At 39.5% G+C, this 23,216-nt stretch overlaps 1 long non-coding RNA gene across 1 annotated transcript in view; it reads left to right on the top strand.

Annotated features, from left to right (window-relative positions):
* Positions 1-7,771: 7,771 nt before the first annotated feature.
* Positions 7,772-23,216, top strand: part of LOC105471101 (uncharacterized) — a 69,038-nt gene continuing 53,593 nt past the window's right edge. Inside the window, exon 1 of the long non-coding RNA XR_980989.2 lies at positions 7,772-7,989. This is a non-coding gene — a long non-coding RNA (uncharacterized lncRNA). The remainder of the gene's footprint in view (positions 7,990-23,216) is intronic.

The following is a 23,216-nucleotide window of genomic DNA, read 5'->3' as shown; positions in this document are numbered from 1 at the left end:
TGAACAGGCAACCTACAGAATGGGAGAAAATTTTTGCAATCTACTCATCTGACAAAGGGCTAATATCCAGAACCTATAAAGAACTCAAACAAATTTACAAGAAAAAAACAAACAACCCCATCAAAAAGTGGGCAAAGGATATGAACAGACATTTTTCAAAAGAAGACATTCATACAGCCAACAGACACATGAAAAAATGCTCATCATCACTGGCCATCAGAGAAATGCAAATCAAAACCACAATGAGATACCATCTCACACCAGTTAGAATGGCGATCATTAAAAAGTCAGGAAACAACAGGTGCTGGAGAGGATGTGGAGAAATAGGAACACTTTTACACTGTTGGTGGGATTGTAAACTAGTTCCACCATTATGGAAAACAGTATGGCGATTCCTCAAGGATCTAGAACTAGATGTACCATATGACCCAGCCATCCCATTACTGGGGATATACCCAAAGGATTATAAATCATGCTGCTATAAAGACACATGCACACGTATGTTCACTGCGGCACTATTCACAATAGCAAAGACTTGGAATCAACCCAAATGTCCATCAGTGACAGACTGGATTAAGAAAATGTGGCACATATACACCATGGAATACTATGCAGCCATAAAAAAGGATGAGTTTGTGTCCTTTGTAGGGACATGGATGCAGCTGGAAACCATCATTCTTAGCAAACTATCACAAGAACAGAAAACCAAACACCGCATGTTCTCACTCATAGGTGGGAACTGAACAATGAGATCACTTGGACTCAGGAAGGGGGACATCACACACCGGGGCCTATTATGGGGAGGGGAGAGGGGGAGGGATTGCATTGGGAGTTATACCTGATGTAAATGATGAGTTGTTGGGTGCTGACGAGTTGATGGGTGCAGCACAGCAACATGGCACAAGTATACATATGTAACAAACCTGCACGTTATGCACATGTACCCTAGAATTTAAAGTATAATAATAAAAAAAAAAACTCTGTCTTCATTTAAGCTGAGACTTCAAAAGCTGAGAATAACACAATGAGTTATAGATATCAAGTGATGCTCATATTCTTCAAATAAAGTGTTAATTCACCATGCAAAGAAGCTCCACCAATTTTGCAGGTTTAGGCAAACACCCATTTGAGGCTATAGACAGGTGTGAGTTGACGATGTTGGGTTGGGGGAGAGTCGTGGTTTTGGAGAAAGTTAGTGGAGTACTGTGGCTGTCCCATTCTAGGCAATGTTAGGGTGGTAGAGTGTGTTTACCCCCACCTTAAGAAAGAAGAGCTTAAAGAAAATTACTTAAAAAGTTTGACTTATGTTCCTGAGGTTTGTAGGGAGCCATGACTGGAAAAGTATAAAGATGGGAGACTATGGCTGGCTTGCTGGCATCAAGAGACAAAGCAGCACAGCGGGTACAAGGCTCACAGAGGCCAGTATGTAGATTGCCAGGCTGGCTGGTCACACTTTGAGATTCAGCTGGTAGCAAGTAAGGAGACAAACTCTCATGAAATGTTTTTTTCCAGGTGGTTTCAGTTAGATTCCTACCACACAGCAAAAGCAAGATCAATCATGGTGTTAGTTCCCCACCTCTCTAATGCTGGAATACAGGGCCAGGGGCTGGTCGCATGTAGTGAAAGGGGTGGTGTGGTGGTGGTTATTCTGCCGCTGAGGAGCAGACTCTAAACTACAGCCAAGCACTTTTACAGACTTACACAAAAACCTACAGCCATACTCTAAGGGGAGGGTGGGGGAGGAGAGAAGCCAGTAGAGAGCCCTGTTCTCAATTGAAATTAGGGAGATGTATGAGAAATAGTCTTGTGGCTATCTGCCACCAGATGGAAAGACAGATGAGAAACTGCCTCATGGCAGCTCCTCGCAAGGCTGCTTCTCTTCCTCTGCTTCCGGGAGGAATCACAGGGCTTTCAGCAAAGACTTGGGTCAGACTGTGATAAAGCCTTGCATACAGTGGCCCATGCGGAAACATTCAAGGTGGTCAGGAAACTATGGTGATGCTGTCTCCCAGAGTCGGCCTCGGTATGACAGGTAGAAGACGACTGCATTGGGAAGTGGTTGCTTTGAATTTTGCTTGAGTGGATAGCCTGGAGGGTTGATGGGATCCCACATTGTGGGGATCAACTGCACGCAGAGACCAGAGTCTAGGGCAGGAATCAGGAGCTGCAAGCAGAAGGAGGTACACACTCAAATCGTCTGAGTATAGTTGGAGGCTCTCAGTTCAGAAATCTCAGAAAAACTTTCAGAAACTGCCAACAAGGAAAAAGTCAGCCTTGAACATGCACCAAGCTAAGAGACTGGCAATGCCTTATCACAACAGCACCAACAAGTACAGCCTCTCCTGCTGCTCTTTCAACAGCACCCCAGAGTCAGAATCTGTCTAATCAGAGTGGAGTGCTCTGAAAGAAGTACAGAAAAAAAAAGAAAAGGCTGATCATGCATCCTCTTTGCCATTAGAGATTTTCAGCTGGAAGTCACCCAATATGGAAGAAGAGAGAAGCTTTACATTTGACTAAAGTTTGCACTTTTGATGACGACTAACGACTGATACTGAGGTTTGACTAGAAGTTCCTGGGGGACTTTTTTTGTTTCTGTTTTTTGTGGGTTTTTTTGTTTTGTTTTGTTTTTTAAATTTTGCTCTGTCACTAGGCTGGAGTGCAATGGTGCGATCTCAGCTCACTGCATCCTCTGCCTCCTGGGTTCAGCTACTGCCTTAGCCTCCTGAGTAGCTGGAATTATAGGTGCCTGCCACCATGCTCAGCTAATTTTTGTATTTTTAGTAGGCACAGGATTTCGCCATGTTGGCCAGGCTGGTTTTGAACTCCTAACCTCAGGTGATCCACCTGCCTCAGCCTCCAAAAGTGCTGAGATTACAGCTGTGAGCCACCATGCCTGGCCCTGGAGGACTTTTAAGACATTATCTATAAGTGAACAGAAAAGCCAAAATTTCATTTATTGGAGGGAAAGAACTAGCCCATGAGAGGATTTAAGGAACAGTAATAAAAAGAATAACATTATTTTCTCCTTGTATCCTACTTAGTTCCACTTTTTTTACATCAAAGCTACATCAAGGAGTATGCTTAAGTAACAGAAGATGGTGAGAAACTAACAACAGCAAGGTAAGTTTCTTTTTGTTGAGTAGGGTATGCAAGTTTGAGCTGGAGTCGAATTGCCTAGGGAAATTGAAGAAGGAAATTGAACCTGACCCCCAGATCCTTCTTTTCTGCCTCCCTCCCCTCCCCACATTTAAATAAATATTGAAAAAATGTTTAAGAAATATAGGTGTAAAGGAGTGCCAGATTTTTAGTCTGCTTGCTGAGGCACATAATTTGGTCCAGCCCTGGTCCAAGATTTGTTTCCCAGTTAGACTAAGAATCAAGTTGAAGGTAATTCTAAGGTGAATAGTTTTGAAATAAGAGCTGGAGTACTTCCTATTCCCAACCTGGCCATCTTTATGACCATTTACTTGGGCTTTTAAAAATGGATCAGAGAATATGACTGTCTTCCTGAGTAGGTCACAGGTTTAATATGGAGGTGATTTATTACATATATTTATAATAACATGCTTTCTTATTAGGGCACATAGTGTCTGGCAAGTTTCAGTGTTTTTGAGAAGTGAAACAACTTTTACATATATCTGCAGTTTCCATATGAAGATAGTGTGTTTTCAAAACATAATTTTTTTAAACATAACAACTTGTTATAATCAGGCCCCATTCAACAGTTCTCAGCTCTGCAAAAACTTGTACCTAGGTAAAAACTGGTTGATGATTCATGGCTGGACGAGAACTAGAGCATTTGGCCGCTAAAAATAGTGCTTAAGAGTTTCAGAGATTTTGTTATTGTCTTAACAACCAATCAGAATATTTTTTTCTTCATTCCACATAACCAACATAAATATTCAACCTTTGTTTCCTAAATACCAAGACTAATACATCTCTGATCAAATAGAAGTTGAATGTCAGAGCTCAGATTTCATAGAATGGTAGAACTCAAAAGAACTTCAAATTATCTGTTGGCTCCATCTACGTGAATGTCCCTATACCAGGAGTTTTAATTTGTTTTTGTGGCATCCCACATATAAACCAGGGAACCACAAGGTGAAATTTTAAATACTCAGAATTAATTAACTTTAAAATAATGTGCTTTAACATACTCTTGGTAGTATTGTTGGAGTGTAATAAAATAAAGCATATAATGAAAATGTCTTAAGTCCAAAAGGTTGGATTTCAGTGTCTGAAACCTGTCAAAGTGGAAGGTGGTCTGCTTAGAGTTTCCAGGAAGGGAACACCAAGAGACTGCCTCAGAACCCATTCCAGTATTTTTTCAATACATATTGGGTAAGCAGGCAATCCCCATGGTAGGCACTGTCTAATGTCCCACATACTACATGAGGGAAAAATTAGTATATTCCCTGTGAATATAATTGGGATGAGAAGAATTCTGTTTAGTGTAAAATGTATCAGGGCAATTCTCACATCCACATACCTGGGGTAGGAGGACATGATGGTGATGGTTGGACACGGAGCAAGTAGAATCTTCCCCGTCAACTTATACTCACAAAGATGACAATTATTTCACATAAAAACCATTCAAAACATATATACTACCACCAAAGCAAAACTCAAGAGATCTCCCCACTTCCTTTCCCTAAAGTCAAATAGTACCCACATTTTTCTGTCCAAGCTGTCCCTTGTGTTAATTTAAACATGGCTGTTTTTGTGTGAACATTATTTCAAGCTCTGAGTACCTAGATAATTTGTTCTGGATCTTTAACTGCTTAGATGGTTCTGGACCTCTTCCCAACTGGAAATAATTGCAAAGGGAGGAACAAAGAGTCATCCAAACCTCTGCCCACATATAAGCTGTTGTTCACTGTCACCAGAAGGCCTCATAAACCATCTCGCCATCTAATGTCTTCCTTACAGTCTTGGCCCAATCCCTGATGTATTTCTCCAGGTGCTCTTTGGGTTCCCCTTGAGACCTTGCAGGATTCTTCCATTCTGCTCTTGCACCGAACCACCGAAGAATAGCATCTTTCTGACTTCCACAAGAAATCCCAAACCATCAACTATATCACGATATTTGGAGGTTTGTGGGGTCTGAGGGAAGGATCACATTGGTGCCATCCTACTGGTCCCTGTTTGTGTCTGCTTCCTCAGATCCTCCTCTAGTTGTCATGTGCTGCCTTCCCAATGTCTGTGTTTCTACTATGTGACACTCTTTCCTACTTTCTTGCTTCAACTGCCTTGGAAAAAGCATTTTTTCCCCTGCAATTCTGGCAAATTAAATATTTTCACCTTGTTATATAAATATTTAAAAACTCTGATAGTTCTTAAACCTAGTAAATATTTTTTAAGAGTAAGATGAAGAGCAAAAAACATTTCAACTGTCATGAATGGGCTTTCCTGGGGGAGAGGAGAAGAAGTCTAAAGTTCATACATAACCTATAGGTAAATATACTTAAAGCTGCCCACAAAGGCTTTCAAATTTGTCTAAAGTGGGCTGTGATGTGTAACTGAAATATGTTCTAAAGGCATAATTTACCAAATGATGGGAAAAATTTCCTGGAAGTTAAATATTGGTTTTAAACGAATTGTTTCTTTCCATTTATGGGGACTAAGACTGTCAACATACTGCTGTGTGCTCTTCCTTTTTCTCATGTGATTAATCAGAACAACTTAATTGTGCCTTCTTCTCAGCTAGGCACATACATTGTTAGTATGTTATATATGTTATTGTCTTGGTTGTCTCTACATACATGTAGATCTATGAATATAAATTATCAATTAGATTAACTGAAAATTGAGTTCAAGGAAAATACACAACTCTCATGATATGATCAACTCATGTTTCGAGCAAAAATTATAAAAATAAGCCAGGTTTTCTTTCGGTCTTACATAAAAATACACAGAGAAATTTAACAGTATTCTAAAATTTCAGTCTGGCAGGTATCTTCAAGGAAAAGAGACATTTCAGAGAGAAATATTTATGATATATGGTTAGATATAAATGGCAGAATAGTTGTTGTTAGACGGAGTAGGTTATTTGTGTTTTCACATAAGGTAAAAGGCATACTCTGAGAAAAAATTTTTTATAAAGTATGATGTACTCAGTAAAAATGGAAATTGGCTTGAATTATACTTGGAATTGGTCTAATATTGTGATAGATTATCTTGATTATAACAGAAGTGAGTCTTTCTAGACTTAAGGCATTCTATAGTGGTGTATAGGTTGTCATGGAAACTCTCCAAAATGTATTCATACACTATTTGGGGGCATCTCCACTGTACCGATTGACAAGTGGCTGACAGAGAAAGACTGTTCAGTTGGTACATTACCAGAGTAGTTTTGGATTGGACCTCAGAGGAAAAGATAATGATTAGTTAGAATGCATGTGTTGCTTTGCATTTTTCAAACTATTTTGACATTCAAGTTTGACATTCTTCACAAAATTTATGCTGTAGGTCAGTATTCTGATTGCCCTCTTTATTTAGCTGAGAAAACGAAGGACTGTAGGCTTAGGAAGCATTTTCAAGGCACAGTCCTTAAGCAAGACCATTATTAAGTCACTAGGAATAAGTTGTTCTGCATTTTATTCTAAAAAATCTTGAATTTATTTGCAACCTTCTAACGAAAAAGGTTTTTTTAAATTCAGTCTATATCTCTCCAAATAAAATTTCAGCACATTTATCACCAACAATAACATTAAATACAAGATTTCAGTGTACTGAACACTGGATATGCACGAAGTACTCTACTAAACTTGTTCCATTCATTGTATTACTTTTTCTCTCACAACGGTTCTGTGAAGTAGGTCTTGTTAACACTATTTACAGAAGAGAAACCTGATTCAGATTAATTAGCTTGCCCAAGTTTATTATTAAGTGGTAGAAGCAGAATTAGAAACCAGGTCTGTTTGATTCATAAGCCTAAGGGCTTACTCATTTTGCCTCACTTTTTGTTGCCATTTTATAGTTGCATCCAAAATGCATTTGTTGTGCATAGCACTGGGATAAATATTGTACATGTAACATGCTTTTGAAGTAGTGGGGGGCTAAAAAAACAAAAGTGCTAGGATTAGGGAAGCAGGGTTCAAACCCAGACAGGACTAGTTTGTAGCTACTGCCCTCTCTAATTATTCAAAATCTTTCACGAGGTTAAATTACAATGCCAGCCTCAGGGCTTGGTGTAGAGGTATAGAACAGATGGTCAACCCATTCTCCCTAACTTTCACAAGAAGAACTATTCTCACCCAATTCATTCCCCTCACTTCAAGGAGTTAGCCTATCCAGAACACAAACATTCCTTCCTTCAACAGATACTTGCTGAACTCTTACTGCCAAACACTGCCCTAAGTGTGCTGATACAATAGTCAACAACATGGACCATACTTTAGCTCCTCTAGTGCCATTTTCCTGCTAAAATCCTTCAAGGATGCGCCATTATTTATGGGATAATATTCACACCCCTTAGCAAGGAACAATTCATAAATTAGAGGAATTTACCAGATAGTTTGGAGAACATGCTAAAAATAGGAGACCTGATAGGGAGAAAGAAGGCAGGAAGGGTGAGAGAGGCTGTAAAGAAGGCAGAGGGCTGATAGCCTATGCAGGACCATGGACTAGGGTTCAGGAGAGCATGAATTCTGCCTCCAGCTTTGAGCAACGTATACGTTGTTCACTTCTCTGCCCTGACTCCTCGTTACCATCTAAGTTCCGTGATGACAGGATTATGACCTCATCATCGGCATATCCCTATGGACTGAGCCAGGCTTGGCACATACAAAGAGTCTGAGTGCTCCAAAATAAAGGTTCTAAGTATTTGTGGAAACTTAAGTTTCTAAAACCATCCGGGTCATAGTTTTCTTCTGAAAATGAGGTCACATAGATCCTTGCAATACAAAATGTGGACCACAGATACACAATATTGGCTACACCTGTGAACTTTTTCCAAGCAAAGAATCCCAGCCTTCATCCCAAATAACTGTGAGTCTGTTTTATCACAAGATCCTCAGGTGATTTGTGTGCACATTAATGTTTAAGATACACTGGACCCAATCCTTTTTATAACTGATTAGTAATTTTAAGACGAAATATGATCAATTCTATAATACTACACTCTAATAGTGTGTGCAGTTTTTATAAATATCAGGGGACAAAAAGCAAGGGCAGGGCCCCAATAAGCTGCAACAGGATAGACTGAAATCTTGTAAACCTCCTCGGAAACACCAGCACCCAAGAGAGAAGGACTTTATAGCTCCTGACAAAGTTAGAAGGCTGTAGACAGAACAGATTGCATTTGTCAACCTGGAAACATTAAAGAAAGTTTGTTCTTTTGTGCAATCATTTAGCAATAAGGTAAGGTTTGCCGGCTAGATTTATTGGGATATTGGATTTTATGTTTCTTATATCGAATAATATTTTTTACATTGTTTATGTCTAAATAAATCTGTCTTCTATTTTACATCGCCCTGTTGTATTGCTGCTTACAGATAAAGGGTTCAGGTAGCATAATTTGCTCTGCCCTTGGGACATGCTGCCATACGTTAAAACCCAGTCACAAAGAGACTATAGCAGAGAATTTCAATGTGCTCTGAAAAGCTGCACAGAAATAGTGATGAAAAAGAGCCCACCAAGAAGAGGTGGTTTCTGATTGTGCTCTACCTAGTCTTTGCCTGGCAGGTACTGATTATGAGTGAAATTCAGACCCAAAGATGATAATTTCAAAGTAAAGTCTATGCTGTAAAAACCTTGCATACAATCCAATCCTTGCAACAGCTGTTTTGTAACATACGGCTTTATGTCCATCAATATTCATTAATGTTTGACTCTTTTTATGGTATACATACAAAAATTAAATCACTAAATAATAGTAAAAAGAAAAAAGGACAACTAGATTAGTTTAAAATATAACTTAAAATTTTGCAAAGGAAATAATGACTATTGTAAGGAAAATTAATGTAGACTTTTCTTTGTGCTTATAAAAGGAATAGAAATGTGCTCTCACGTTGAAAAAGCAGGATAAAATATGTCCATTTGTATTACAGTCTTTATCCGTTAGTCTGTTTTATGATTTGATTTCAGGTTTTCATTGTTCCAACGCAATTTTCCAGATTGAATCTTAAAAGGATTATAAACCACAAAAGTCATTTTAGATTCTACACGGACTTAATACACCTACTGCAATTCTATGCATTTGTCTTTCAAATTCTATAAAATATTTGTTGACATTTTCCCTTTCACTTGTTTTTTACAATATATTTTGTATAAAAATTTGTCAAACACTGATGCCTGTCTTATTTGATATGTTTTAAAATGTGGCAGCCAATCAAGCATAATTTCAATGTCAAATATTCTGGTGGTTTAAATTTTTTTCTATATTAAAATACTATCCCCAATTTAAATCAGTTGACAATGCAACAGAAATACAAGCTTAAGTTCAGAAAAAAAGCACTTTTTTTCCTCTCCTAAGTCTCCATCTGACAAAAGGATGGCTGTGTCTTTCTCTTCCACTGTAAAATGGGACCACTATTGATAGCACTGGGAAACTTAAATGGTCCGTCTTCCTGGGCACCCTTGGAAGACGGACTGTGTTTGAAATGGAACTGGGAAAAGAGAAGAGAAATGAATTCCTCTATCTGGATAAATAAGAACAGCAGACCCAGATTATTTAAGCAAGTTGGCTAACAGGACACTTATTTTTCAAGTCTTAAAAAAAAATGTAGCCAATATCTCCCTCGATTATTCTCCTTATAATTCAAGGAGATGGTTCTTACTATTTGCCTGAGATCCAAGTGTAATGCCCTAGGCCAGGTTTACCTGGGAGATTCAGACATGTTCAAGAGGTAGGTGAGGCTTCCAGAGAAGCTTCAGGGGAATAATTACATTTGGAGCAGACAAAGGATAGAGAAGAAGCTTTATTGGAAGGAATTCAGCCTAAGGGAGTCAGAATTGAGGCAGGCACATCACCTCTGAAGATAAATTTCGCATGCATTAATGCGTGTGCACTGCTGGCATGTCCTCTGGTCTTTCCACCTCTGTCCCCACTTTTCTGTTCTTGAGATTTGTTCCTAAGCTCAAGGAAGAGAAACCTGAGAACCTGAGGTAGCTCTGCCTCTGACTCACATAACAGAGGGGCACACAAATGTGGCATGAGATATTTTATCCCTTTCAGGAAAACTAGTATTGAGGGATGGTGAAGTATGAAACAGAGGATTGGCAGTGAGTTCAAAATAGCAACAAACTATGTCTTTGCAATGGCCACGTCTATGTGGCTAGTGTGAGAAGTAGACGCAGCACTTTGGGAGGCCAAGGCCGGTGAATTGCTTGAGGCCAGGAGTTCAAAACTGGCCTGGCCAACATGGCAAAACCCCGTGGCGCGTGCCTGTAATCTCAGCTACTCAGGAGGCTGAGGCAGGAGAATGGCTTGAACTTGGGAGGTAGAGGGTGCAGTGAGTGGAGACTATGCCACTGCACTCCAGCTTGGGCAAAAGAGTGACACTCTGTTTCAAAAAATAAATACATAAATAAAAATAAGAAGTATAGGAGGCCCATAGGCCCTCTGTCTCATGTCAAAGCTATCTGTTTCCATCTCTTCCCTGATTGTTAGCTTATTGACAGCAGAGGAAACTAACCTTCACTCTGCAATTCTCAAAGCCAATATCTCAGGTGAGGGATATGTGGGCTTTAGGCATGACTAGCCCATTATAGATTTCTATTATACTCTATTGCCTTTGGAAGGAAACCTACCAGCAAGAGTGTTTGTTTATTTGTGATTTTATTGGCTTTTATTCAACCTTTGGCTCAAAAGACAGCAATTAGCTTTAGGCATCATGTAGATACCTGATTATTGATAATCATGCAATATCTGCATGTTAATACTACTGTGAGAGTCAGCACTGGTAGAAATGATCTGTATATAATCTGTATACATAATCTGTATAAATGAAATGAGACCACTGTTAATTGTTAGAGAGTAACTTTTTTACTTTAGGGGGAACTGGCTCCTCTTTGAAGCTTGCCTATAAATGAAACAAAGTGAGCTCAAATCTCCTAAACGTGCAGGAGATCCCAACCACATACTCTTCTGAGTGTCTAACTGTGGCAGGACCACCCGCTTGCGTGGAGGCTTACCTCCTGGTAGTCCTGGCTATGTGATGTTGGCAAGTATCACTTTCCATACTGGCAGTTGGGCAGTGGAGAAAGAAATTCTTCTTTTCCAGATGAATTTTTAAAATTTTAAAATATTTTCCAGAAAACTGGTTTGTGTTCCATCCTCCTTCCTCACCTTCTTTTTAACTTTCAGTCATGTAGCACCACTTTTGGATGGGTTGACTGCAGCCCATAATGGAGTGTGTACTTCTCTCTGCTGGTATTGAAGCAGCCATTAATTTTCAAATTGACACTCCAGTCACCTGACGCATGCTGGAAGTGGGCTTTTATTCTTATTGGGAGACGTGATTCCAAATCGTCCAGTCTTTCTGACGGCCATTTTTCATGCTGGTGCTACTAATGACATCCAAAATATTCCCAGTAGATTGCACAACTGGAGAAGCAATGTCTAGCACATGACTACACAATAACTGTTTTTATTTGACAAAGGGCTTCTATCAAATAGACAAAAATCAGAGCCTATTTTGTGCTCACTTTGAATTTGTAGTTACCGATGAACACATTTTTGTCAGATACTAATCCAGAATATACCTATGTTGCTTAAAAAAAAGAAAAAAAGTCCAAATTAGGGCAGTTGTAAGAGTAACCTTTTGCTTTATTTCCACAAAAGATAATAAAATTTTTCCTGAAACATGTGTAGTCAAAATCTTGAGTTCACTACTCACTTTCCTGTATTCCTACACATGTTCACAACTCAAACTACTTGCCCTTTCTCCACAACACAGACCTAAGGGTACCCAGAAATCTCTGCACACTTCCTGATATGTATGGTGAGTGAGCCAAAGATAAAGATCTGCTATGGGCATGCAACTATCTCTTAGCTAGCTATGCCTCACCTCTCTCATTCTCCACTGCCCAACTGCCAGTGTGAAATATGATACTTGACAACGTCACATAGCCAGGACTACCAGGAGGTCAGCCTCCACAGGAGTGGCTGGTCCTGCTACACTTAGACACTCAGAAGAGTATGTGGTTGGGATCTCCTGCACATTTAGAAGACTTGAGCTCACTTGGTTTCATTTATAGGTGGGCTTCAGGAGGAGCCAGTTCCCCCTAAAGTAAAAAAGTTACTCTATTAATTAACAGTGGTCTCATTTCATTTAACATTTAAAAACAAGTTTGTGAATATCTTCCAGGAGGCAGAATCACAAAGTTTCCATGAGAGGAACCAAATGAACAGGTATCAGTTTGCTTGTCCAACTCCCAGAGGCATCATCGTGCTCGGCCTTTTCCAGGGCTAAACGGCTTTCAAAAACATAGCTTGGTATAGGTAGCACTTTATGGCTAGGATGGGAAAAATCTTAGCGCTTATCTGGTCCTATCTCCTAATTTTACAGATGAAGATACTGAAATCCATAGAGGATGACTAAATAAGATAATTCATGTAGATTGCTTCCCACACTAATAGATAAGGGCTCAACAAATATTAGCAATTATTACATTGTTCTGCAGTTTGCTCTCTCTTGAAATATGTATTCTTAGAACTATATATATGAGAGTCTTTCTTGGTCTATTTCATCCAGTTGTATCCATGTATCACTTTTTAAATAGTTCTCAATTAATGGACATTTCGGTTATTTGGATTATTTCTAATTTTTTTCCTATTTCGAACAAAGTACAATGAACATGCTTACTGGTGGAGCTTTCCATACCCATGTATTATTCATGTAGGCTAGATTCCTAGACGTGGGATTCCTGAATGTGCATATTTAAATTTTAAAAACTACTGGCAAATTTTTTTTTCTAGGGCTATTCCATGAATTTCAACTTCTTCAACCATGTATAAAAATATTTCCCCACAACCTTGCCTATCCTGGAGGCGATCAATCAATAAAACTTTTTTTTTCAATCCAGAAGGTTAAAAAGAAGAAAATTTGTTATTGTTTTAGTTGGCATTTCCATTATAATTATTGCATTTGGGCTTCTTTCCATGTGTCTGCAAACATTTGCATTTTTCTGTATATATCCTACCATATCCTTTGCTTATTTTCTATGGGTTATCTTTTTTTCTCATTGATTTATAAAGTTATTTACTCAACAAATGCTTATTGCATGTCTGTATGTGCCAGATGATGTCCTGGCACCGAGGCTGTAACAGTGATCAATGACTATCATTTGTGTAATACTTAGAATAAACTAGAGATAATGCCAGGTGATTCTCACAAAACAAAAATCCTGTGAGCTGAGTTCTGTTGCTATCCACTGTGGGTCATTAAACAAGCTGAGATCTAGAGACTTGCTCAACGTCATATAGCTTGTGAATGGCAGAGCCAGAACTTCATCCCAGGCATATTTAACATTCCTGATGATCCCAGGAACTGTGGATGAGGAGAGACTCAAGAACTTACCCAGAGGGATGGTGGCCTGGAGACAAAGTTCCTTGCAGCAAGTGCCTCAGTTTGAAGTTAATTCTGAGACCATTAGGGAGTAAAGCTGAGGATAGTCCAATTAAGGACATTTAACTCTTTGTTTGTTACAAGTGTCACAAATATTTCTTCTCAGATTTATTGCTTGACTTTTCTTTGGAGTTTCTGGAGTATGTTTGGTGCAAATGTAAATTTAAAAATTGTTACATATCTGTCAATTATTTTCCTGTATGGTTTCTAGATTTTCTTACTTAGAAAAGCATTTTCCAAGTTTAGATTATGAAAAATTACCTTTTTTTTTTTTTTGAGATGCAGTCTCGCTCTGTCGCCCAGGCCAGAGTGCAGTGGTATGACCTTGAGAGGTGACAACATGCTAGCAGCCCTCGCTCTCCGCACCTCCTCAGCCTCCGCGTCCACTCCGGCGGCGCTTGGGAGCCCCTCTCTGGGCTGGCTAAGGCTGGAGCCAGCTCCCTCTGCTGGCGCGGAGGTGTGCAGGGAGAAGCGCGAGCGGGAACCGGGGCTGTGCGCGGTGCTTACAGGCCAGCGCGAGTTCGGGCAGGCCCGGGCTCTGCTGGCACCAGCACTGGGAGCGGCCGGCTGCCGCCACCGGCCAAGGGCAGTGAAGGGCTTAGCACCCGGGCCAGCAGCTGCAGAGGGTGCCCCGGGTCCCCTAGCAGTGCTGGACCGCCGGCGCTGCGCTCCAATTCGCGCTGGGCCTCAGCTGCCTCCCCGCGGGGCAGGGCCCGTGGACCTGCAGCCCGCCATGCCAAGCCTCACCCCACCCCCCGCGGCTCCTGCGTGGCCTGAGCCTCCCTGACGGGCGCCGCCCCCTACTCCCTGGCGCCGGGTCCCATGGACTGCCCAAGGGCTGAGGAGTGCAGGCGGGGCGCTGGACTGGCGGGCAGCTCCCCCCACGGCCCTGGAGTGGGATCCACTAGGTGAAGCCAGCTGGGCTTCCAAGCCTGGTGGGAACTTGGAGAAAGTTTATGCCTAGCTAAGGGATTGTAAATACACCAATCAGCACCCTGTGTCTAGCTCAAGGTTTGTAAATGTACCAATCAGTGCTCTGTATCTAGCTAACCTAGTGGGGACTTGGAGAACTTTTCTGTCTAGCACTCTGTGTCTAGCTAAAGGATTGTAAATGCACCAATCAGCACTCTGTGTCTAGCCCAGGGTTTGTAAATGCACTAGTCAGCACCCTGTGTCTAGCTCAAGGTTTGTAAATACACCAATCAGTACTCTGTATCTAGCTAACCTAGTGGGGACTTGGAGAACTTTCTTGTCTAGCACTCTGTGTCTAGCTAAAGGATTATAAATGCACCAATCAGCACTCTGTTTCTAGCTCAAGATTTGTAAATACACCAATCAGTACTGTGTCTAGCTAACATAGTGGGGACTTGGAGAACTTTTCTGTCTAGCACTCTTTGCCTTGCTAAAGGATTGTAAATGCACCAGTCAGCACGCTGTGTCTAGCTCAGGGATTGTAAATGCACCAATCAGCACTCTGTCAAAATGGACCAATCAGCAATCTGTAAAACGGACCAATCAGCTCTCTGTAAAATGGACTAATCAGCAGGATGTGGGTGGCATCCGATAAGGGAATAAAAGCAGGCTGCGGGAACTAGCCAGCGGCAGTTTGCTGGGGGTCCCATTACTTGACGTGGGAGCTTTCTTCTTTTGCTCTTTGCAGTAAGTTTTTGCCATTGCTCACTCTTTGGGTCTGTACTGCGTTTATGAGCTGTAACACTCACCTGCAAAGGTTTGCAGCTTCACTTCTGAAGCCAGTGAGACCACGAGCCCAGCAGAAGGGGGAAGCTCTGAACACATCCAAACATCAGAAGGAACAAACTCTGGACACACCGTTTTTAGGAACTGTAACACTCTGCAAGGGTCCGCGGCTTCTGTTGAAGTCAGTGAGACCAAGAACCCACCAATTCCGGACACAGTCTCGGCTCACTGCAAGCTCTGCCTCCCGAGTTCATGCCATTCTACTGCCTCAGCCTCCCAAGTAGCTGGGACTACAGGTGTCTGCCACCATGCTCAGCTAATTTTTTTGTATTTTTAGTAAAGATGGAGTTTCAGCATGTTAACCAGGATGGTCTTGATCTCCTGACCTCGTGATCAGCCTACCTCGGCCTCCCAAAGTGCTGGGATTACAGGCATGAGCCACCGTGCCCGGCCATGACTTTGATTTTTAATGCTTATATATTTATTTCATTTGCATTTATTTTGGGCCTGATTCTAGATAAGCCAAATAAGCCTTTTTCTAAATGAAAAAAAGTTCTGTCTCATTCCTTGCCTTTATTACTCATAGTTACTAAGTTATTTGTTGCTTAAAGAATCTCAGGTTGTGGCTGAGTGTGATGGCTCACACTCATAATCTCAGCACTGGGAAACTGAGGTGGGAGGACTACTTGAGACGAGCCTGGGCAACATAGTGAGACAGTGTCTACAAAAACAAACAAAAATTTTAAGTTACCTGGGTGCAGGGATGCATGCCTGTAGTCACAGCTACTCAGGAGGCTGAGGTTGGAGGATCACTTGAGCCCAGGATTTTGAGGCAGTATGGTGTAATCATGCCACTTCACTCCAGACTGGGTGACAGACCAAGACCCTTTCTCAAAAAAAAAAAAAAAAAAAAAAAAAAAGTTCAGAGATGAATATAGAAACAAAGACATTGATAAAAAGTCTGTATCAAAGAATTTTGATATTTTGGTTGCTTTCAAGAGGATTTTAGTATGTCTTTCTGACCTTGGGCACGTTAGTACATGCACACTAGACAAGAACATCAGCCATTAAACACTTCATCAAATAAGTGGTTTCTTACGTATATTTCTTACTTAAATGATGAAAAAAATCAATAACAATTTTAAAGCTTCAGAGCTATGAACAATTAGCTTAGTTGACACATATGTTACAAATGTAAGGGAGGAACCCATTAGAAGAGCAGCATTAGCTAAGTGGCAAAGGAAGGAAACAAAGACCCTAGGGGTAAAAAAACACATTCTATATCATGTTGCTAATTTCGGAAGTAACTCCCAGAGAGGCATACAAGAGCTAGAATCAAAACACCATCCCAGGCATTCAAAGATTGTACCGGACTGTGAGAGGCTAATTTGTCAAAAGTAGAAATAAGCAGGTACATTTAAACAAAAACAGTAGGAGCTTCCATTTTCACCCAATGTGGAATGCTAGGGACCAGATTTACTCTCTCACATGAAACAACAACAAAAAGGGATACCATATAGGAAATGATGGTTTGCAAGACACTGAATGTAGGACAACACAGGATTGTGATCCTTGGGAGATGGGAAACAAAAAGGTGAACCCTGCAATCACCCCAGCGTACTGCCTTGAGGATCTTTCCAGGGTGAGGCACATGAAAAGGGAACCCAGTTAGATCTTCGTGATATGCTGGAGTTGAAGAGATAAAGCTGGGCCTGGCACGGTGGCTCACACCTGTAATCCCAGCACTTTGGGAGGCCAAGGTGGGCAGATCACCTGAGGTCAGGAGTTTCAGACCAGCCTGGCCAAAATACAAAAATTAGTGGGGTGTGGTGGCGCATGCTTGTAATCCCAGCTACTCGGGAGGCTGAGGCAGGAGAATAGCTGAACCAGGGAGACAGAAGTTGCAGTGAGCCGAGATCACGCCACCGCACTCCAGCCTGGGCAACAGAGCCAGAATCCATTTCAAAAAGAAAAAAAGAGAGAGAGAGATGGAGCTGGATGTCCAGGGATCATGGGACAGAGTGCCAGAGGAGAGAGAGCTGCACAGAGTGAAAACTCCAGAGATTTGCAGACTAGGCTTCGTTGAGCACTGAGCAGAGCACACCTGTGAGGAAACTACCTGATGCAAGGGAAAGAAACCTTCAAGAGGATTAGAGGGAACCGCACCTGACTCACACAGAGCTAGGAACAGTGTTTGTCCCTGCGAGCGAGAACAGAAAACCTCAGGATTCATAAGAAGCTGAGCAAAATACACAAAAATTCTCGCCTCAGTAGTGGGGAATAAATATCCCTAGACTGAACATTGCTCTGATTCTAACAAATTTTAAAAGTAAGATCTGAAAAGATCAAACCATTTCAAAATAACACATTCCAGAGTAAAGCTCAAGTATATTTATAGGCATACAAAAATATCCAGTACCCAAAAAAGTAAAATTCACAAGATCTGGCATATATAAAAAATTGCCAGGCATGCAAAGAGACAGGAAAATATGACTCATAATAAGGAGGAAAATCAACCTACCTAAACCGACACAGAACTAACACAGATGTTAGAATTAGCAGATAAGAACATTAAAACAATTATAACTGCATTTTATATGTTCAAAAGGTTAAGATTTTAAAAAGATTCAAGTCAAATTTCTAGAGATTATAACTACAATGGGTAAGATGAAAAATACACTGGATGGAATTATTGGCACATTGGATATTGCAGAAGAAAAGATTAGTGAACTCGAAGACATAGCAATAGAACTATATTGAATGAAACACAGTGAACAGATAAACTTTTAAATGAGCTGTGGAACAATTTTAAGCCACTGCTATATGTGTAACTGGAGTCCAGAAGGGCAGGAAGACAAAAAATATTTGAGGGAATAAGACTAAAAATGTTCTAAATTTGATGAAAATTATACATTTATAGATCCAAGAAGCTCAATGAATCTCAGACACAAGAAACATGACGAAAACTCTACAAGGCACATTGTAATTGAATTGCTCAAAAAGATAAATAGAAAATACTAAAAAGTGGCCAGTAAAGGAGGTTACACTACCTGAAGTGGAACAAAGGTAGAGACGAGAATGTTCTCACTGGAAACAATGCAAGCTAAAAGACAGTGAAGCAACGTATTTAAAGTACTGAAAGAAAAAAAGCTGCCAATCTAGACTTCTATGTGCAGTGAAAATAGCTTTCAAAAATAAAGGAAAAATAGTATTATTTTCAGACACACAAAAGCTAAAAGGATTCACCACCAGATCCATCCCACAAGAAAAAAATCTTAAAGGTAGTGTTTAGGCAGAAAAAAAAAATGATGCCAGATGGGAAAAAAAAGATGTACAAAAAAGAATTGAAGAACACTAGCAGTGGCAACTATATGGGTATATATACAATTTTTTCTTTATTATTTAAATTTATTTAAAAGACAATTGAGTGTTTAAACAAACAAATAGCAATGTAGTATGCAGTTTAAAACACAGGAGAAGTAAAACGTGGAACAACCACAGTACATAGACCAGAAGGGAAGAAATGGAAGTGGGATGGACTGAACATTTGTACTCTTGTACTCCAAAATTCATATATTGAAGCCGTAACTCTTCATGTGATGATATTAGGAGGTGGGGCTTTTGGGAGGTAATTAAGTTTAGATGAGATTTTAAAGCCCTATCTCCATAATGGGGTGAAGCCCCATGATATTAGTGCCCTTATAAGAAGAGAGACACCGTAGATTCATCTATCCACTATGTGAGGATGCAGCAAAAGGCAAGTCAGGAAGAGGACCTGACCAGGAGCTGACTTGACCAGCACCTTGATTTTGGACTTTGTTCATAGATGCCAGAACTGTGAGAAATAAATATCTGCTGTTTAAGCCACCCAGTCTATGATATTCTTTTTTTTTTTTTTCTTTTGAGACAGTCTCACTCTGTTGCCCAGGTTGGAGTGCAGTGGCATGATCTCGGCTTACTGCAACCTCCGCCTCCCAGGTTCAAGGGATTTTCAGCCTCCCAAGTAGCTGGGATTACAGGTGCATGCCACCGCACCTGGCTAAGTTTTGTATTTTTAGTAGAGGTGGGGTTTCACCATGTTGGCCAGGCTGGTCTTGAACTCCTGACTTCAAGTGATCCGCCTGCCTCAGCCTCCCAAAGTGCTGGGATTACAGGCGTGAGCCACTGTGCCTGGCCATTCTATGATATTCTATTATAGCAGCCAGAACAGACTAACCCTTAATACAACAAAGGAGATAAATGAAAATAATAAAAAATTAAATAGGTTAATTAATTATCTTAAAAAAAAAAAACAAAGCAGAAGAGAAGAAAAAGAAACAAAGAAGCAATGGGGAAAATAGAAAACAAATAAGATAATGAATGTAAACCTAACCATACCAATAGTCACATTAATTGTAAATCACCTAAATACTCCAATTAAAAAACAAAGATTGTTGGACCCAAATAAATTCCACCACAAGAAACTTACTTTAAATATAAAGACACACATAGATTAAATTTAAAATGATGAAAAAAGGCATGCCAAGATACCAGCTACTATGTTACTACTATACCATGAAGTGAAATAGATTCCTGAACAGCAAAATACTATAATGGATGAATAAAATTATTTCTTAATTATAAAGGGGTCAATTTATTAAGATGACACATACATTCTAAACATTAATTCACCTAATAACAGAGCATCAAAATACATGAAGCAAAACTGATAGAACTTCAAGGTGAAATAAAAAATCTACATTTATAGTGGAAATTTCAATACCCCTCTCTCAGTAATTGATAAAACAAGATGACAAAATTTAGTAAGTATTCAGAAGATTTGAAAAGCAGTTTTAACCCATTGACCTGACTGACATTTATAGAACAGCAGAATACAAATTTCACATTCTCTTCAAATACACACTGGACATGTAGATCATATTCTGGGCCATAAAATAAGCCTTAATACAGTTATAAAGGATTCAAGTAATAAGAAGTATGTTCTCTAGAGCGAGTTATTGAATTAGAAAGAAAGAAATGACAGAAGTATTTCTGGAAAATCCCCAAATATTTAGAGCTTGAATAAGGTACTTCTGAATAATCTATGGATCAAAGAAAAAAATCAAAAGAGAAATTAGGAAACATTTTGAACTAATAAAAAAAGAAAAAAATACATTTTAATTTTTGCAATGCCACTAGAGCAGTACTGGTGGGGAAATTTACATCACTAAACATCTACTTTATAAAAAAGGAAAGTTCTCAAATCAATGATCTTAAGTTCTACCTTAAAAAACTAGAAAGAGAATAGCAGTTAAAACTCAAAGTAAGAAGAAGAAATGAAATAATAATGATCAGGGCAAGAATCAATGAAATAGAAAACAAAAATACAATAGAAAAAAATTACCAAGATTATAAGCCTGTTCTTAGACAAGCCCAAGAAAACTGATAAACCTCTAACCTGAATAATCAAGATAAAAAGAGAGTTGTCAGTGAGTACCAACTACCAACATCAGAAATAAAAGAGGTGACATCATTCAAATTCTACAAATGTTAAAATATAATAAGAGAATATTATAAACAACTGTACACTAATCTAAAAACTTAGCTAACATACGCAAATTTCTTGAAAGACAGCATATTTTTTCACATAAGAAGAAATGAATAACCTATATAGTCATATATTTGTTAAAGAAAACAAATAGATTTAATAATTAAAAGCCCTCCTCCCTGACAATCCCCTTTCCCAAATTTTCATGTCTAGATGGCTTTACTGGTGAATTCTACAAACTGTTGGAAGAAGCAATACCAATTCTATAAAAGTTCTTCCAGAAAACTGAAAAGACAGTAGTAGTTCCCAACTCATTCTATGCTGCCATTCTATGCGTGAACATAGATTCACGAAGAATGAACATAAAATTCTAAACAGAAGTTTAGTGAATCAAATCCAACAGTAGATAAAAAGAATAATATGTCATGATCAAGTGATGTTTATCCCAACAATGCAAACTTGGTTAAGCATTCAAAAGTCAAATCATGAACCCTTTCAATGAACCTATTCTGTATTGTCTCAATCGATGCAGAAAATTTATTTGACAAAATCAAGTATCTATTCCTGATTTTTAAAAAAATTATCATTAAACAAGGAGTAAAATGGAGCCTCCTCAAAGAGCATCTATCAAAAAGGTACATTTAAGAGTGAAAGACTGAATGCTTTTCCCTCAAGATTAGAAATGAAACAAAGATTTCTGCTTTTGCCACTCATATTCTATTCAACATCATATAAAACAAGAGTGCCTATGATATGGTTCCATTTATATAAAGTTCTGGAAAATGCTAACTAATCCATAGTGACAGAAAGCAGATGAGTGATTGATTAGGATTCTGCCTGAGACCATGATAGGTAGGAAGGAAGAAAGGAAGGAAGGACTACAAGGGGGCATGAGAAAATTTTGGGAGGTGATGGACTTGATAGGTTCATTAACTTAACTTTGGTGTTGACTTCACAGATGACATAGAGTTGACCAGTCATATCCATGGGATTGAAATAAAATGGCTCCATGGATTCAACCAACCAGGGATTGAAAATATTTAGGAAAAAAACCAATAAAAAATAACAATACAACAGTAAAAATAATACAAATAAAAAACTGTACAGTATGACAACTATTTTCATAGCATTTACATTGTATTGGGTATTATAAGTAGTCTAGAGACAATTTAAAGTACAGTTGACCCTTGAACAACATGCGTTTGAACTGCATGGGTCCACTTATACGTCAATTTTTTTCGACTAAACTTGAATCAGAAATGCAGTATTCACAGAATGAGAAACCCTCGTACATATGGGAGACTGACTTCTCCTATATGTGGGTTCCAAAAGCCTCACTGTGGACATGAGTAAATAGATTTTGGTGCCCTCCTGGGGGCCTGGAACCAATTCCAGGCAGATACTGAGGAGCATCTGTATGTCAAAACTATCAGATTGCATGCTTAAAATATATATAGTTTTTGTATGTCAATTATACATCAATCAAGTTGTTAAAAAATAAATAAAGGGATGGATAAAGGGGGAAAAAGAGAAAGGGTTATAAATCCAAGGATCAGTGTATGGGGTAAACTACTTATAGTCTGGATTAGGAAACATATAAATGAATTTATTTATTAATGAGTCAGATTGTGTCTAGTGTCTAAGCAATTTTCTAATAGGAAGTTAGGTATATAGGTTGAAAAATATCTTTTTCTAGTCATCAGGGTGCCATTTAGTGGCTTTCTAGAAAACCAGCTATAATTGTAGTAATGCACTAATTGCCCAGAGAGGAGCCAGTGACTTCCAGGGGGCTCAGCATAGCTCTCAAGACTTGGAGCATCTGCTGCTCAGCCAGAGGTCTCAGCAGCATGCAGAGGGAGTGACATGGAATCCTGAATGGCCTGTCCTGGTGAACCTGTACTAACTGAAAAATGTTAACTGGTTTCCTGAGTCTCACTGTGTACCCTGGGCCATCTCTAAGGCTGCCTACTAAGAAGAACTGGCCCAGCCATGGTAAAGGAGGTGGCCACAGTAGTCCTTCCTGCCAAACATTTATGGAGCCCCTGCACTGTTCCAACCACTGAGCTCCTTCCATTTAAGTTTGGGGCCATGGATAACAAGCTCAGTCCTGACTTCTGAGGCAGAATGGACTCATGATCACAGCTAGTTCTGGGAACTTTGGTAGCCTTTTCTTACCAGATTATTTCTCAAGGTTAAAATATGCAAATAAGTACCAAGCTTGTCTCCTTATCCCAATATATCTTAACCATTAAGCTTGACTTTGTGGCTGTTTATGTATGCATGCATTTTAGATATCATCTACTTAAGTCTTTCCACAAGTCAGACACTGTTCTCAGAAACAGGCATATTAACACACTTAATCCACATAAGAACCCTTTGGGTAGGTAGTAGCATTATCCTCATTTAGAGATGAGAAACTG

The sequence above is a fragment of the Macaca nemestrina genome, chromosome 6 (genome assembly GCF_043159975.1).
Source record: "Macaca nemestrina isolate mMacNem1 chromosome 6, mMacNem.hap1, whole genome shotgun sequence".
Taxonomy (NCBI): Eukaryota; Metazoa; Chordata; class Mammalia; order Primates; family Cercopithecidae; genus Macaca; species Macaca nemestrina.
Note: the sequence above shows the minus strand (reverse complement) of the source record. Positions and strands in the feature narration are given on the sequence as shown.